The sequence below is a fragment of the Chaetura pelagica genome, unplaced genomic scaffold, assembly GCF_000747805.2.
Source record: "Chaetura pelagica isolate M959 unplaced genomic scaffold, ChaPel_1.0 scaffold142, whole genome shotgun sequence".
In the NCBI taxonomy this organism is placed as follows: domain Eukaryota; kingdom Metazoa; phylum Chordata; class Aves; order Apodiformes; family Apodidae; genus Chaetura; species Chaetura pelagica.
Window position 1 is genome coordinate 1,025,022 of NW_009952973.1, and position 17,096 is coordinate 1,042,117.

Below are 17,096 nucleotides of genomic sequence, written 5' to 3' on the forward strand. Positions count from 1 at the left end.
TTTAAAATGTTATAATTTAATTTTAATTAATTAACAAATATATGCAGTTCAGGCAGTATACTCACAGGTTACAAAACTGTTGGTTTACATGCTTGTTGCTTGCACAAGAGGCAGACTGCAGAGCATGAAATAATGCATTTATCCCATAGAAGGGATGTTTGCCTTCAGCTCTGCACCAGACAAGTAGTTGTACAGGTTCTGTATTGTGACCACAGAGCAAACTGTATACAGTCTGCAGGCTCCTGCAAAACACACCTCTTCAGCAATAATGCACCCTGCTGCACAATAGCAGAGCAACAATAGCTCATTTCTCCATAGTGCATTTGTAAGAATTTTAACTGAAAGCTTTTGAAGTTGACAACAGTTATTCCCTCAAAGTTAACTTGAGAACTTTTTACTATGAAACAAATTTTGCATGCTGTCTAATTCTGAAGGAAGTGATTTCTTATATGAATGAGTAATGTTGTTTCCCCGTTCCCAAGACTGAGAAGTAGGGGACTTAAAGAGTATCTTTGTTGCAATTTATTTTGTGTCACGCAACCAAGCAACACAATTTTATTACAGTAAAACCTCATACATAAATCAGCTTAAAACACACGGTAAGACTTACATTCCTCACAGCATTAAGCCAAATGCAGATTTCCTGTCAGCATTAAAATATCATTATACAGTATTTCAGGTGAGATATCACATTCTCACTCTTACCAAGATTTGAAAAAAAAATAAAGACAAAAAAATAAAAATAATAATAATAAAAAAATAAAGGCCTCCTCTGTGGTAAGCGGCACCATGTGGTAAGCTGTATATCCATGGCATGGATTTCCAGGAAGTAATACATATTTAGTATGACCATAACTTAGGAGTAGTCTATTATATTTTACTATACTCTCAACACTTCTCTGCTTTGCTTCAGAAAGAGTACTTTGACACCTACAGCTGTCCTGTATACCATAGTGAGGACAGCACAGGACATCTCTAATAAAAACATCTGGGTAGCTCAGTTTGTTTAGGTAAGCAGCTATGCAAGCTTCCCTAAGACCCATCTTTGGAATTATTTATTCTCAAAATAAGGACCTCTAAAATTCCTGACCTGAACATCTCTAAAACTTCTCCAAATTACAAAACGCCACCACTAAAAAAATGGGTCAAATCTTTTAAGTGTTTGGCCATTGAGATTGTTAGGATCTGTTTCAGAAAGAAGACTGATCCAGAAGGTATTATATTCTTTTCACATCTGTTCCTATTACCAAATAGCTGGCTTCTGCATATCTTATACAGTAATGAAAATGTTGATAAAGATTATGCCACTACTGACTTTAGCAGAATACGTCAGTACTGTTCATTTGGACAATTGCCTTGGTTGGTTACTGCATCCAGTTTTATCAACTGAACTAATAAGTTAGAAAACCTGAAAGGAATTTGAAATGGACTGTGGAAAAGTCAGTCTGTTGAAAGGTCAAAATGCCAGACGAAACTGGGACAAACACTAAATCTTTGTGCTACTGCAGGAGCCTTTAACTTCACTACAATTAAACTACATCCATGTCTTGTCTCCATGCTAACCCTAAAACAATGATGGCAGGCTTCCAAGATGATGCTTTACACATATTAAGCATTACTTATAGGGATGTTGTCAATAAAGATCCATCAACCTTGGAGGTCTTAATCACTGATTAAAAGAATAAGTATTATGACCCAAGCTGGGACAGTGCATTTTGTATTTCTAGGGTTATTAGACCTGCATTTTCCCAATAACTTCAATTAGAGAAGAAACCCCAGGCATTCCAAGCTTACAGATGCAAGGCAAATGATGCAAGTTAAGCAAAAATTTTTCAGTGATGTCCAGTGATAGGACAAGGGGCAACGGGTACAAACTGGAACATAGGAGGTTCCACGTAAACATCAGAAAAAGCTTCTTTACTGTGAGAGTGACAGAGCACTGGAACAGGCTGCCCAGAGAGGCTGTGGAGTCTCCTTCGCTAGAGACATTCAAAACCCACCTGGACACGTTCCTGTGTGATGTGCTCTAGGTGACCCTGCTCTGGCAGGCAGTTAGACTGCATGATCTTTCAAGGTCCCTTTCAACCCCCTGTGATTATGTGAAAAAAAGTGTCCCTGCAATTCCTTGGGCAACTTAAATCCCTGCCTTTCAGAAGGATGACTTCCTTCTCCTTGAGCAAGGCCACACAGACACAACAGTCCCATGAATGAATGCAGAACACCGTGTCCTCCCCAGCACCACAGGAATTAGTTAACTTAGCTGCAGTCAGTTGCCTAGTGTTTGGTGTGCTTGCCTTCTGACCCACTGCAGCTTCAACAAAGCTGTGTGCTGCACTGTGACTGCCTCTCCAAGAAGGAGCTAACTGATCTGCCTGCACCCATCCCTGAAGAAAAGGCTGAGCATTGACTCATGCATTGACTCATACAGTGCTGGAGACAGAGAGAGACCACTTGTCTGAAGGGCCAGCACAGCTGAACACCCAGGGTGTGCAGAAGCAGTGATACAGGAAGGCTGCTCCCCCTGTATCCAGGCCTGCTGCATGACAACCCACAAGCCAGCATTGCCTGCTGCTCTCTAGGTTGGCTAAAAGGCTCTTTTATACTGTTTTCACATATGCTTCAAGAAGGAGGAAGCAGGAAGACCTTAGCTTAATGAGTTTTTTAGAATTTATTTTCCTTTATTGTGAAAAAGAGAAACACTAATGTTATAGATTCAACAGTTAGCATTACAAACTTGTATGCTAATTACAGAAACTAAGTACCTAAAAGATAATCTTTTGCTCATGATATGGAATTATTAGCCCTCAAAAAAACCTTTTAAGTGCATGGTGGTAGTAGAGACTACCATTTAAAATTAATGCAATGTTTACCTAGCACTAGAAAGGTAGAAGCTAGCTCATACAAACAGCACTATTGCATACTGCACCTGCAAGGTACATCAAACTAATAACTTAATAATAAGGAAAGAGATCTAATTGAACTATCAATTAAGCCCTCCTCCCATGCCTCACAATACCTGGCAAGAGACTTACAAGAATCCCTGGAGGGCACTTACCCTCCAAGACTCACATTTGCAGTTACCAAGCTAATAACGCTGTCTTACTTGCTAGTGTAATTAAAGAGACTAGAATTCCACTTTTATGGAGTAGACCCTCTTGTGAGATGCTTACAATATTTTTAAGTTTTATGACAGCTGTATTCGAGTCAAAGCAGGTACTGTGCTTTTCCAGGAATATGACTATACACAAGATGATCATGACTGTCAACCTGTATACGTACAATTTATACTAAAGCAGGTATTTTGCCTCCAGTCTTCTTTAAAATTTGTTGCATGGGAATACAAGAAATGCATTTTTTACATTTAAAAAACGTACATACAGCAGTTAGAGACTATTTTCTTTGTGCCTTGGGTATTTTCACACTGCTTTGTTAGTAACAGCTGATTTGATGATGCCTGTTCAAGGTCAGCTGCCTTGGATTTGCTGTCCCCTGTTCACCTGCATCAAACAAAAGGGGCCCCCAGGAATCACCAGAGCTACAGGCTGCTGAGCTGCTTCTACTGAAATTAAAAAAAACCCCTGCTTTCAACAAATTGTCCACAGGCAGCATGGGAATGCTGGCTCCAAGCACTATTTGTTTCCTTTCCAGTCTTGCTAAACTCCTCAGCAACTTGTAGATGGTAATGCTGCCAAAGCCTCAGAAGAAAGCTGCATTTTCATATTCAAATTATGAATTGCCCACTTCATAGGCAACTTTAAACTGGGGGATCTTATGCAAGGATCTTATATCATGCATTATCTGCAGATCAGTAACAGCTGCAGGAACTGTTTTAAGAACCAATATGGCCTGTTCTTGCTGACTACTGCCCAAATCTCTATGTAATGAAATCCGAAAACAAAATTAATGTTTCTCATTCTCAAGTTGTCTTGTCAAAGGCAATTAAAACCAACAAACAACCATCTTACTACATATATGTCATCTCATCACATATCTAATTTACAACACCATACAGTGCTTTAGAATTATCATAATTTAATCTACTTGTGCATGGGAAGGGCATTTTAGCAATAAAGAGGCAACACCCTGATTTTGAGAGCCAGCTCATGCTTTGACAATATTACAGCTACTCTCATGTTCAGAAGGTCACAACATGAATATCCACCATGAAAGTGTGGCTCCTACACAGACAGACAAGTATGATTTGGAAAAAAATACCTAAGACAACTTGTTATGTTTATTGTTAACTCTTCTACAACACCCTGCTGAGAAAGTATGTAAAAAAAAAAAAAAAAAAGAAGATATGAGGAGAGATTTTAAGATGCTTATGTACTTTTTATTATATGTGACACTTTTACCTTGTCTATAATCAGCTTCACGTTTGGTAGATTTGGAAATTACAGGTATGCAGCAAGCTCCCATCTAACTTCTGTCAAACAAAACCTTTAATCAGACCATACACCCTGTAGAGAGCAGTAACAATAAAAATTATATCCTAAACTTTGTAGTTTGTCTTACAAGCTCCCCTCAAAACAGTGTTTCACCTCCTCTGAATTAAGGGGAAGAGCAGAGAGGTTTCTAATAGCAGAAGGAAACTTTGTTTCATAGATTTGCATAAAACTGTGTTGAAAGATGTCCTGACTCTTACCAAGATGACTATTTGGATTTGGCATATCAAGGAAAAACCTCTGAGCTGGCAAACAACTCTCTCTTCACTGGGTTAGAATTTATGATATCTTTTCTTTGAATGGTAACAGTCTGTCTGCTTGATGGTGCTCTCTTACAGACTTCTCCAAAATGAACCGCATCAATCATCAGTGCACATCAGGAAGACATTCCAGATGCAAGCGGAATAGCTCCTGTCGCCACTTTATCATTCTGATTAATGGGGTAAGAAAACAAGTTGCAACAACATCACAATCTTGAAGAGGTATTTCTGAACTTTTTCACAGTGGAAAAGATCAGGCTTTTCCTTTGCTGCTCAGACAACAAGTTGCATTTCAATTTTAAGCAGCGTACCCACCTTACACCTTCACTTTTAGACTCAGTTGCAAGCCTTCTCGGGAACATATCCCATCACCATTTGTTTGTATGGTGCATGCTGGACATCACATCAAATTAAATAAAAACAGTTGCTTCTAGAAACACCTATGCCAGGTAACTCAAAATAATTATTTTACATTCATGCCACAAACACTCTTGCACACCAGGTACTACAGAAATAAAGGTCCCTAAGAGCAGCTAGAGGATGATGCCCTTAATGAGCAGGAAAGGGACCGTGCTTCTGTTCATCAGCCACATGGCTCATCAACTTCAGCCACCAAAATTCTGCAATGTCCTTGGTCATTTTATAGCAGTACTGAGTTTTTAATTTCTTGGTTTACAATTATGCTTTAGGTACAACATTATAGCCACTGGTCCAGGAAAACAGTTATGTCGGACTGCTGACTGTAGATGAGCTAGCTGCAACAGGTGTAAACTCTAGAGGTAAATAAGTACAGGGATGAAGGGTTTAATTGACTTTTCTTCTGCAATAAACAACAAACCCAAATTCAAAACAAAACAAAACAACTCCTAAAGATAAGGATCAGACAATGTTTAAAGACATTTTTCACTTTACTGTACCAGTAGTACTTAGTTGGATTATTGAACAGGACAGTCTTTGTATAGTAAGAATCTGCAGAGAGCCATTTCATAAATTTTACACAGTGCTTTCTAGCAGCTAACAACAGGAAAAATTAACTGAACAGCTCACCAATTCAGAATCTGCAAGTCAGACAGTATCTCAATTTAGGATCAGATAATCTCTTCAAAGAAGAAAAAAAGTCTGCTGTTTTGAGCTGTAAACTGGTGAGGACAAAACCAGCTTGACTTCACATAGAAACTAGTGTAGAGCTGAACATTATTGGGAAAGAATGAGGATAACATAAAGAGTACAAGAAATGTTTGCATTCCTTTTTATTCTGTTACTTGGCAGAAGAAGAACGAAGAAGTTGTCTTCATTAACATAAATTCTTCCCTGAAACTCAGTATTTTTCAGAAATTTATTCAGGGATTATACCACCTGGGTTATGGTACAAAGCCCAGAGCAGGTCAGATATCAGGAATTGTCTATCTCTAGAAGCATTTAGAAATGTTTACCAGCTACAAAGCATTGCTTTGTGGATCACAGATTCAAGGAACATTACCCTCTGTATTCAACCATGCAAAAACCACAGTTGGATTGTTATTTTCAAATCAGTGTTGGACGCCTCCAGATCAAGCAGATGTTCATAAACAGGAGGAAAAGTTAAGAATGTATATTAAAGGCGAAATGGAAAAAAATTTTGAAAGAATTAACAAACTAGCCAGTGACTTAAAAAGCACACAAAGAGTAGAATAAAAATACCTCAATTACACTGGCAGAGTAAGACCTCATTCGGAAAGGGTTTACTTGGGTGATAGACCAAAACTCTTCTACTGCTAATTTTCAGTGAGCTTTCAAATCAGTTCCTTCTCAGAAGACTGTAATGTCCAAACTACTGATTACTAAATATTTCTCTACTAGAGAGACCACACAAATTTCTGACTGAACCTCAACCTCAAGACTGTGTGACAAGGCTTAGCACCAGTTCTACACATTAAGACAGTGACCCCAGGGTACTGCAAGTTGGACTAAGGGTTGGCAAATAAGGGGCAGGAGATTTATGAGAGAAGAAATGTTTCAATTGCACAGATGTCTGTGGCAGGAAAGAATAGAAAAGATGACAAGCATCACCTTGCACGGGCATAGACAAAGAAAGAATCAGAGTGCCTCTGCCTCTTAGAAGTTAAAAGAAGAACAGAAAATACATGCTCTCATTTTTCTGGTCAGGAATAGAAACAGTTACACCACAGAAAAGGTAGGAAATGGAGGCAAATAAGATAAACCCCAAAGCAGAAGAGGGTAAGGGGCAAAGATAGGTTTCCTGACAGGAGAGAAAACATGCAAGCACTGCAGGATCACACAAGAAAATAAAGTTTCATTTGCAGAGTCAGGCTTACGATGAATGTTTGAAGATGACCCTGTAGAAGCCTTATTAAATCCCAGCAGAAAAACCTGGTCTCCCTGCCCAGCAGGTTCCTCCATACAATGATACTTGACTTTCAAAATTATGGAGATAATCTTTGACAACAGTAAAGCAAATCCTTAATCCATGTAGATAGCTCTGAATGCTATTCTCTTAACAGGAGCTATATTACAGAGAAAGTAATTCAAATTGGTTACTTCAGAGAAAAGAAAACAAAGTCGAACTTGGAAGAGCATCACAACCCGGCAGAAAAAGGTCTAAAATAAAGGCCAGAAGACAAAAAGATACTCTGAGATAACAGGAAGCAACTGTGCTTGCAATGAACCTGAAAAGCGAAGATCGGTCTGATCCACAAGAAAAAACAAGTATGGGAAAAGGATAAAAGGGACATCACCTCTCCAGATATTAATTAGGAAGCTTACTTCCCCAACAACTCCATACTAATTTGCTGCCTTTACTTTCAGATACTTAACTAGAGTAAAAAAACTTCAAGGGAAATGGTAAAGGGCTAGGAGAGACACAAACTTTACATAGGAATACCACCTTGACCTTCAATTTTAGGATTTTACAAACAGCAGGTCCCATAAATGGGGCACTAGTGATCCTAGCCTCACCCTAAATAAGAATTAAAACACAACTCCTGAAACTCTTCTGCATTTGTATGTATCTTAACCTACCACCCCTTTGGTAAAACAGTTCCACGGAGGATGTGTCAGAAAAATTAAGCAACATCCCCCACAAACCCCTGGTACTATCAGAAAACTGTTCCTTAACAAGGATGTCTTCTACATTCAAACGAGAAAGGTGTGGCTGGGGATGGAACTGCAATATGAAAAAGAAATCCTGAGGCTTCTACTATGAAATAGCTCTTGCAGTTCTCCCAGATTCAGAAGCATGGAATAGATCTCTTGCAGCACTCTCAGACATGGGAAGATGGACTTTGAGACGGATTATCAGAGAAACAAGGGAATATACACTGTTACTGCGGTGATAGATGCTGGCACCTGAGAGAGCCTTGGTTTGCTGAGCTACGTAAAGATGAAATGACAGTGAAGTCCCACTCTCTTCTCCTACAGGAATGCTACTAATGTTATTTAATACTGAAAAAAAGATATATACTGCATTAAGTGATATGGCAGAACACTACACAGCAATTACTTACAGTATCATTGTATCCAGGATGGCCATTTTTGTTGCTTCTTTTCATTACCTGGAACCTGTCGGAAATGTGTGTCAAAAATGGCAAAGTCTGAGGTGAGGCACTGAGGCATGACTGGCTCTTCCAGATATAAAGGCAAGAAGAACAAACTGCCCCTGTGATGCTATTAACTAAAATCATCAAAGGGCATTCAAATCTCTAGTACTCTAAAGAGCAGCTGTGGCAACACCTGCCAGCTAGAAACTCATCTAGGGGCTGGTGGACAGAGAATACAGGCATGCAGGATTGTCTCATGTCAACAGCCGGAACTTTTGTTAAATCACAAGCTAGAAGCTGTGATTCAAGTTTAGTGCACGGGGGAGAACAGATGCTACTGCTGCTGGTCTGAGCAATGGGCCATGGATAGCCAAGTTTCTGCAGGGTTTCTGAAAGCATCTTAGTGCCAGTCAGCATAGTCCTCAGCCCAAGTCTCAACCCATCAGTCTTGTTAAATTGCAAGCTGCAAATGCTTATCACTCCAGGGGAGTAGGATGACACAACTTTCTCCCATTTTCCAGCACAAATACATACAATTTTATCTGTCCTGTCAGCCAGTGTCAGAAGCTATAGAATCTGTTCTTCAATTATTTGCTCAGACTGTTGTTACCTCTTTTTAATGAAATATTTTGGCGTTGCTCTGGCAGCACAAACAAGTGCTAACAAGAGGCTCCTCTCCAAGCAGCCATGCCAGATGACTGGGGAAGGCCTGCATACATTAAAACAATCTGTGGAGGATGCACACGAGACACCAGAGAAGAAAAACTGCTGTTTTCTGCTGTTTCAGTCACTTCTTTTTCCACTTGCTATACAAATCTTTTTCCTACTACAGTCAGCTAACAGTCTTTTACCCCCTTTTCTTTTTTACATCTCTTATTATTTTTACCACTTCTCCCACTCTATATATTTATGTTGCTTTTCGTCCTTGCCCTCCAGACTCAAAACCTCCCAGGCTTCAGTTCATAAGATTTTCACATTATTAACATTAAAAACTCCTCAGAACATATTAATTTGACAGTTTCCTCTGTTAGCATGACATTAAAATCAGCACTTCCCTCATTTTATTGAAAATGGTGTGAGAATGAATTCTTAAGAAAAACATGTGCAAACAAACTGCATTTCAGCTCCAGAGCTCCATGTAAAATAAATATTTCTGCCTTATATTTTGGAATGAAATTAAAACATGAGACCTAAATTAATTCACAAAATTAAATATAGAAAATGCTCATTTTACATTACAGTGACTATTTGCAAATTTTAGAATGTAATGCCTTTATAATCCAGTCAAGTAGACTTTACAGTTCCTTTGAAGAAGAGCCTTGCAAAATGCAGGAAAAAAGACAGAGAATTTCTATAATGCTTCCTTTTAGTATGTTTCAAAATTGAAAAGTTATGGTTATTAGAATCTGAAAATTCTAAAGAATTTCATCTGTAAGGAGTAAGCCTCTTTTGTAAGTAGAAATGTATTATATTACTTAGAAAAGACTAGTCAAATAACAGCCATTTTCTTGTTCATCAATGACATATCCATCATCAACTACAACGCCCTATTTTGGCATTTGCCTCCCCTTTTATTGTTCATCTGCTGCCTGCTCAGTCAACTTATACAACAGCTCTAGGAAAGATTATGTAAATACAACTCACTTTCTACATAAATATTTGTAGTTCTTTTTGTTTAGAATTAAACTAATAACTCTAAATTACCTATACAACCTATGAAGTCAATGATGGGGTTGTATTAGCAAGTGATAACTGAGATGCTGAGAGACATCAGAGGCAGTAAGGGTGGAGAATAGAACGTAACTAAAATTACTGCCATGTAGACTGGGCAAGTATCACACTGAAACAAGTAACACAGGTGAAATGTTTGGTTGCTATCAGGGATTGTTTTACAGAGAAGTTGGCTAGGATGGCACAGGAGTAAATGCCAACTACTGAGCTGGTGCCAAGTAACAAGTGATACCTGGTGCAAAACTTTGCTGCAGAAATTGCTCTTTAGCATGGACTATAATATACTTAGATTCACCTTATCTACAGGAGAAATGCTTGTTAAAATAATCCAGAGTGACCACTATAACCTTGAGAGGGGAGCTATGAAAAAATTGGGAATTTTTCTAACAATAAGCTAAAAGTGGTAGATAAGAGAATTAAAGTCCTGACAGACAGTATGAAGACTGATAATGGAGATAAAACTGGAAACACCATGCTAATGTGTTCTTCTATTAGGAAGGATCTGATAAATTGAAAAAAGTCAGTGTGACCAACAGCAAACTAAAAGAGATTACAAGAATTAAGAAGACATCATTGAAAAGCTGAATTTACAAGCTGAAGAAAATCACAAGGATCATAAACTCCAGCAGATTAAAAGTAAAAATACAATTAGGCAAAAACATTTTAAGCAGTGACTAGTGAAAGTAATTCACACCAGCCATAAATCCTTCTTCCAACTTGCCAGGAGCACAAAATAGCCCATACAGTCCAGCAGGGCAAGGTGATGCTAGGGCAAGAAATGGACTTCTCTCCTGCAGGTGAAGTCATTGTGGAGTAACTGAAGGAACTCTTTGCTTGGTATACATCTCTTTTCTTTTTAGGAGAAACAAGCACCTAAGTCTCACACCAGGACCCTGGCAGTGAGCATGTGCATATTTAGGAGCATGGTAAAGCCTGGCAAAGGATCTGTCTGAAACTAAGTTAAGCATAAAGCACATCAACAAATTGCCAGGGTGAGACTGCATTCACCCAAGAGAGCACTAGAGAACAAAACAGGTGAACTTAGCGGTATGTGACCTTCACTTAAGACTGTCTTAATACATGAAGAACCAAATGTTGCAAACCAATAATTAAAAACATGTATTAGGGAAGTACAGGCCTCTAATGTTAATGCCTCTACCAGAAAAAAAATATATTAACAGTTAAAATTAGTGGACATTTGGATAAACATGACCTGCTTGGGTAAAGAGCCAAATACTCTGCCCAAATCTGCCAGTTTGACCTGTGTTCTCTTGACAGGTAGATAGTTAATAGCATAATGCAAGAAGCTGTTCCCCTGTCCAACGCTAATCACCAAGAGGAAGCCAGTCAGATATAAAATTCCCCACACCTCAAAGACATTTGAAGGTTTATTGACAAGAATATCAGTAAAGACCTAACAAATTAGATTGCCTGATTTATAGAGAACAATACAGAGAGAATAACTACAGAAAAAAAATAAAAAATTGGTTCCAGCTCTTCAAGAGCTCAATTTATATTTGTGGACATGATAGATTACACTTCAGATCATATCTGAAGAAAATTAGAAGAGGTGGAGGGATACTTGCTAAAACTTTAAGAGGAAAATATTTAAGATCTTGAAGCAAAAACTTTGAGCAAGATCAATTTTACACTGTATTCAAAAGATATCATCCTGGGCTAAAAGGGGTTTTAAGTGACACCAGTGACAGAAACTATGTCAAGTTATCTATATTGTACAAAGTCAGGAGAGGGACTGTGTTCTGCAAGTGCTAGAGAGCAGTACCGAGGAGAAGGACTTGGGGGTGGTGGTAGATGAGAAGCTCAAAATGAGCCTCCAGTGTGTGCTGGAGCCCAGAGAGCAACTGCATCCTGGGCTGCATCAAAAGAAGTGTGGCCAGCAGGGCCAGGGAGGGGATTCTGCCCCTCTGCTCTGCTCTGGTGAGACCCCACCTGGAGTACTGTGTACAGTTCTGGAGCCATCATCACAGGAAAGGCATGGAGCTGTTGGAGAGGGTCCAAAGAAGGGCCATGAAAATAGCAGGCTGAAGCAGGGCATGAAGAAGGGCTGAAGCACCTCTGCTATGAAGACAGGCTGAGAGAGTTGGGGCTGTTCAGCCTGGAGAAGAGAAGGCTGCGGGGAGACCTTATAGTGGCCTTCCAGTACCTGAAGGGGCTACAGGACAGGACGGGAGAGCTTTTCATCAGAGAGGGTAGTGATAAGACAGGGGGTAATGGTTTTAAACTGAAAGAGGGTAGATTTAGGTTAGAGACCAGGAAGACATTCTTCACCATGAAGGTAGTAAGACACCGGAATAGGTTGCCTAGGGAGGTTGTAGATGCCCCCCCCCTTCCTGGAGCTGTTCAAGGCCAGGTTGGACGAGGCTTGTGCAGCGTGGTCTAGTGTGAGGGGTCCCTGCTCATACCAGGGAGGTTGGAACCTGATGATCTTTAAGGTCCCTTCCAACCTTAACCTTTCTATGATTCTATTCTATGATTTTATATGTTATCCACTTTGACCATGCTTGGCTGATTAAATAAGACGGGACCATAGCATAAGAAAGGGCACAACTTGTCACTACTTCTGACATACCTGAATTCTGTGAACAATCTTTTTAAACAAAACAAAAGGGTGTTTTAAAGGCAAAATAGTGTGACCATTTTTAAACGTTCTTTTTATATGTGTAGTGCATTGGGCACTTCTGCCCCACACACATCACAATAATTATGACATGTGATTTATAGCCTTTTCAAAAATGCTGGCAATATGACCTTTTTCATGGTTCTCCATTACCATAATCCAGAAAGGACCTTTATTTTTGAGTGCAAGGTTTAAAATATTTAACTCAATTATGGATAAGTATAACTGCAGAGCATTAAAAAATGTCCGTGTTTGATCTACAATTCTTATTTTCATTACTGAGGCACATACTCATCAAAGGAAGAGTTGCTTAGAGGACTTTAGTCCTTCCTCTTCCCCTCATCAGTCCTAATTATAGCCTACACAAAGAAAGGCTCTAAGGTTGTGAAGCCCTTCATCCAAATCAAAGCTGGGAGTATCGACTTTGTTCAGAAGCAATCAGTCAGGGCCAACTTTATGCTAGCAAATATGAGCTAACAGAGAACATTGTTATCACTTATTTTGATAACTGTAGTACAAAAACACAGTAATCATATGAAACTTCTGGCTAACCTTTGCAGGACCACAAATGAAGGGCCCAAAATCTGCACATTTCCTATCTAGGAGAGTACTTTTATAGTACTTCATCAAAACCAGACTGACACTTCATGCTAGTAAGCAGCAAGTGAGCAGATTCAGCAAGGACTTGTCTCCCCAGTTATTCTGGAATAACAGTTTTCCATTTAGTCCATGTGGATCTGTCTTTTTTTCTGAAAGAAAGCTACATTTTCTAGCTAAACAATGTATGTACTATTAAAAAAAAAAAAAAGTTAGAGTAATAAAGGAGAAAGCCCTTGTTCTCAACCAAGAATATAAATGGGCAACTGTTTACCTGGTTTCAATGTATGATTCCTTTGCTCCTCTCCTCTGCACAAGTTAATTTTTGTTCCAGATAAGCCTTGAGACTAGAGACTTCTGGTATTTCTACAAACACCCCAAACAAACAGTGTATACACCAGTGTGAAAAGCTCAGGAAACCTTGGTGAAGATAAGATTTACATTGTGATACTAAATATATTACATGTGACAAAAAAACCCAAACAACATGCATGGAATAACTACAGAAAATCAGAACACCCTTAGGTATGAATAAAATGCACTGCATCAAGCATCTGATCACAAGTCTTACGCCCAAATATCAATCTTTGTTTGTAGAAAAGCATATATTTTCACAACAGTTACTTTATTATACATGAATTTATTCATGTATTTATTCCAAAAGATGTTCCACACTCACCTTAATATAATCTGTACACCATACATTTATAGAACAAAGAGACCTATAGGTTTATGTGGTATTAGTTTTCTTTATTACTGTAGCAGAAGAAAAATGAACACAATTGTGAAGGTTTGTGTTGTCACATGCACACAATTTGTTCAGAAGTCTTGCAATGGATGGCATTGTTATTCAATCCTCAGCTCCTAGAGCCAAGGTGATTAGATGAGAATCTCAAGCCCTGCTGAAGTCTATAGGTTTAATAACTGTGAAGAAAAAAACTTGTGAAAATATGGAATAATCGATCAATACAGACTCAGAAATTGGAAGGCATATCAATTTTCTTTTAAACTGCAGGATTTTTAATGAAAAGGCTTGAGAATAACCAGAATTCTGGAAGAGGGGCTGACAAATCCACTTACCAGCAGTAAATTGGAGACTCCCTGGTAAGAGGAGACATAACTGAACGGATGTTGAGTTGTCCAATTTCTATTTATCAGCCATTTGTTTACAAGCTGATCAAGTTGGTTGCATATAGAAAGAGCAGAGAAAGCAAGAGAGGGAATCCATAACCCATCCAACACAAAGTTATTTGATATCAGAGATGTCCCACAGCATGAGCTGAGGGGTACTCTGTCCTCCTCAGAAAATGCACATGTGCGAGATCTTGTGCAGGGGTTGCTTCAGGCCAAGGATGCTGATACTCAGCACAGCATTACAGACCTTCTCAAAGTTGGATTTCTTATCATCTCCCCTGTATCTATGAACCTGGATGATGCTGTGCACAAGAAAAATTGATGTCTGTATAGAAGGAAGGAATGGGTTAAAGAAACAGCCTCAAACCCTAGAGGCAAGTACATTTCCTTTGACTCAAAACTGAATGCAAAGGGCTGCTACTAGTATTCTGGATCCAGGGTTTTCTACATTTGGTTTGGAAATGTGTAACAACAAAGGCACTGGAGAGGTATAACATGAAGTATTAAGGGCAGGTACTGGAGGCTATTAAGGACTGAAAACCAGGAATAAACAAAAGGGGCACTAGGAGCCAGAAGACTACAGTGAAATAAAATTAAGTAGGACTGTGAGCATGCTAGAAATGATCCTTTAATAAATTATTACCTATTATTTTGTTTCCCAGGGAATCACTGCCTCATCCACAGTGGTGGATGGTCCCACACCAGAGAAGAACAGAGATGCAATTTCTGCAGGCTCCCTAGTTCATTTGCTGTAGAAATTTCTAGTTTCTAAGGCAAGACACAGGGAATTAAGATACAGGAAGGAAAAGTGCATGGTGTGGAAGAATTGCATCCATTGCTGCCTTCTGGTAATAATTCCTGCCTCGTGCTGAACAAATAACTGAGACCAAGCTATTCACAGGTAACAACACCATAGTATACTGTTTTTCATAGGGTTCATATAAAATGTCAACATAAAAACACAGCAGCAACAGATCAATGGAAATTACATATTCAAAATATGAAGCATGTATTTTATTTTACAGAAAAACAATCGTTCTGTGTTCAAAATCTCAGATATTTGCTCTACTTTGAAAGAGATGAACCTTGAGAAAATGAGCAAAATAAACTGAGTAACTCCTGACCTGAGGAGTTAGATTTCCTTGCACAAACAGAAGATTTTATTCAATTGAAACCTGAGTATTTTAACACTGGCATCATCTGACAACGTGTAATGTGCTATAGAAGCAGGATACTATATACCAGCAACAATCCAACTTCAGAACAAAAAATCCAGCCTCCCATTGCTTAATAGCTACCACATCAGCTTGATGCAGTTTACTTTGGAAAGCTACCAGTGCTGAAGTTAAGCCTGCCTTATAGAAAAGAGTTCTCATCTGAATTGCTAAAAGCAGTCTTTCCTTATTTGCTCAGATACTTTCGTGTTTCAAAAATGGAGGCAATATAAATTTCTTCCTGAAACAACTTTCAAGTGCTCATAACAGCTTTCTAAAGGAAATGAGAGAGCTTATGAATGTTTTCAACTTAACCTGCAACTATGGTACATTGTTTTAAGCCTGTTTTTTGCCATTAGTTACTGGATTAAACTGTGACAGTTCAAAAGTCAGAAATCCAGTGCCCATGACAAGACAATCCAGCTTTAGCTTCCAGTGGCAGATAGGAACCTGTTGTTTTAAAACAGTAAAAAACATTTTTTGAAAATTCACCCACAGTTGAGTCTAGAAAAAAAAAAATCTGAGAGGAAAATAAGTCTGAGGAAAAATAATGGGGGCTGTAAAACAAACCTCCATAGCCTTTATGTAGCCACACACCTTTATGTAGACAGACATGCAAACAGGCGGCTTTTTAACAGTATGATAGATCAGTATCATCCATTAGCCATTACTTCGATAGACTGCATAAAGACTGAACAGTCTCAACAGACTCCGGCAGTGCTCAGAGGTTGGACAGTGAAATTTCAGACTCACTGGTGTCCAGGAGCATTTTCTTTAAGTTCTGTTTTGACAGAGCAAGTACTTTGCAAAGCAATCTGAACAGAAGTGATCTAACACACAACTTCCCTTACGCATACCACCACATCTTAACAATTGTGATTTTTCAGTCCCTTTCTAGAAAAATCAATGCAAGACTAAATGGCCAGAAAAATTATTATATTTTAGCTTGGGCATTGCTTTTTAAAAAACAAACAAATGGGACAGTTTAAAGAAAAACAGTTCTTGTGACATCTTACCCTTGTGTAACGCTCATCTGCATGCACTGCACTGTATGGCTTAGTACTCGTACTCTTTGTGCCATCATATATATTCAGCAGGCACATAAGTCAATACTTAATCAAAACTCAACCATTACCTAGCTCAATGAAACAGTTGTTTCTCTGAGATATTACTGTTGATTTTCCTTGGTCATCAAAACAAAATTCCATAAATTATAGAGATCCTTGGCATGGAGGAATGCTTCAGCTGACGTGCAAAATTGTTCTCTCTTTTGCACACACTTTTTTCTCACTCCAAAAAAAATAATCACAGAATCAAGGAATTGTCATGGTTGAAAAGAACCTCTGAGATCACCGAGTCCAACCATCAGCACACAAAAAACCACCAAACACAACCAGCCACAAGGGCTCCACCAAAAAACATCCACAAAAATGCCCACAACCTCAGCCACTAGCACATAGCCTGAAGTGCCGTGTCTACATGTTTCTTGAATACTTACAAGGATGGTGACTTAACCACCTCCCTGTGCACACTGTTCCAGT

General features: G+C 38.8%; 1 protein-coding gene across 1 annotated transcript in view; it reads right to left on the minus strand.

Moving 5' to 3' along the window:
* The window catches only part of TNKS (tankyrase, TRF1-interacting ankyrin-related ADP-ribose polymerase), a 120,345-nt gene that overhangs the window by 37,825 nt on the left and 65,424 nt on the right, over positions 1 to 17,096 (minus strand). The gene's annotated exons all lie outside the window — the stretch shown is intronic.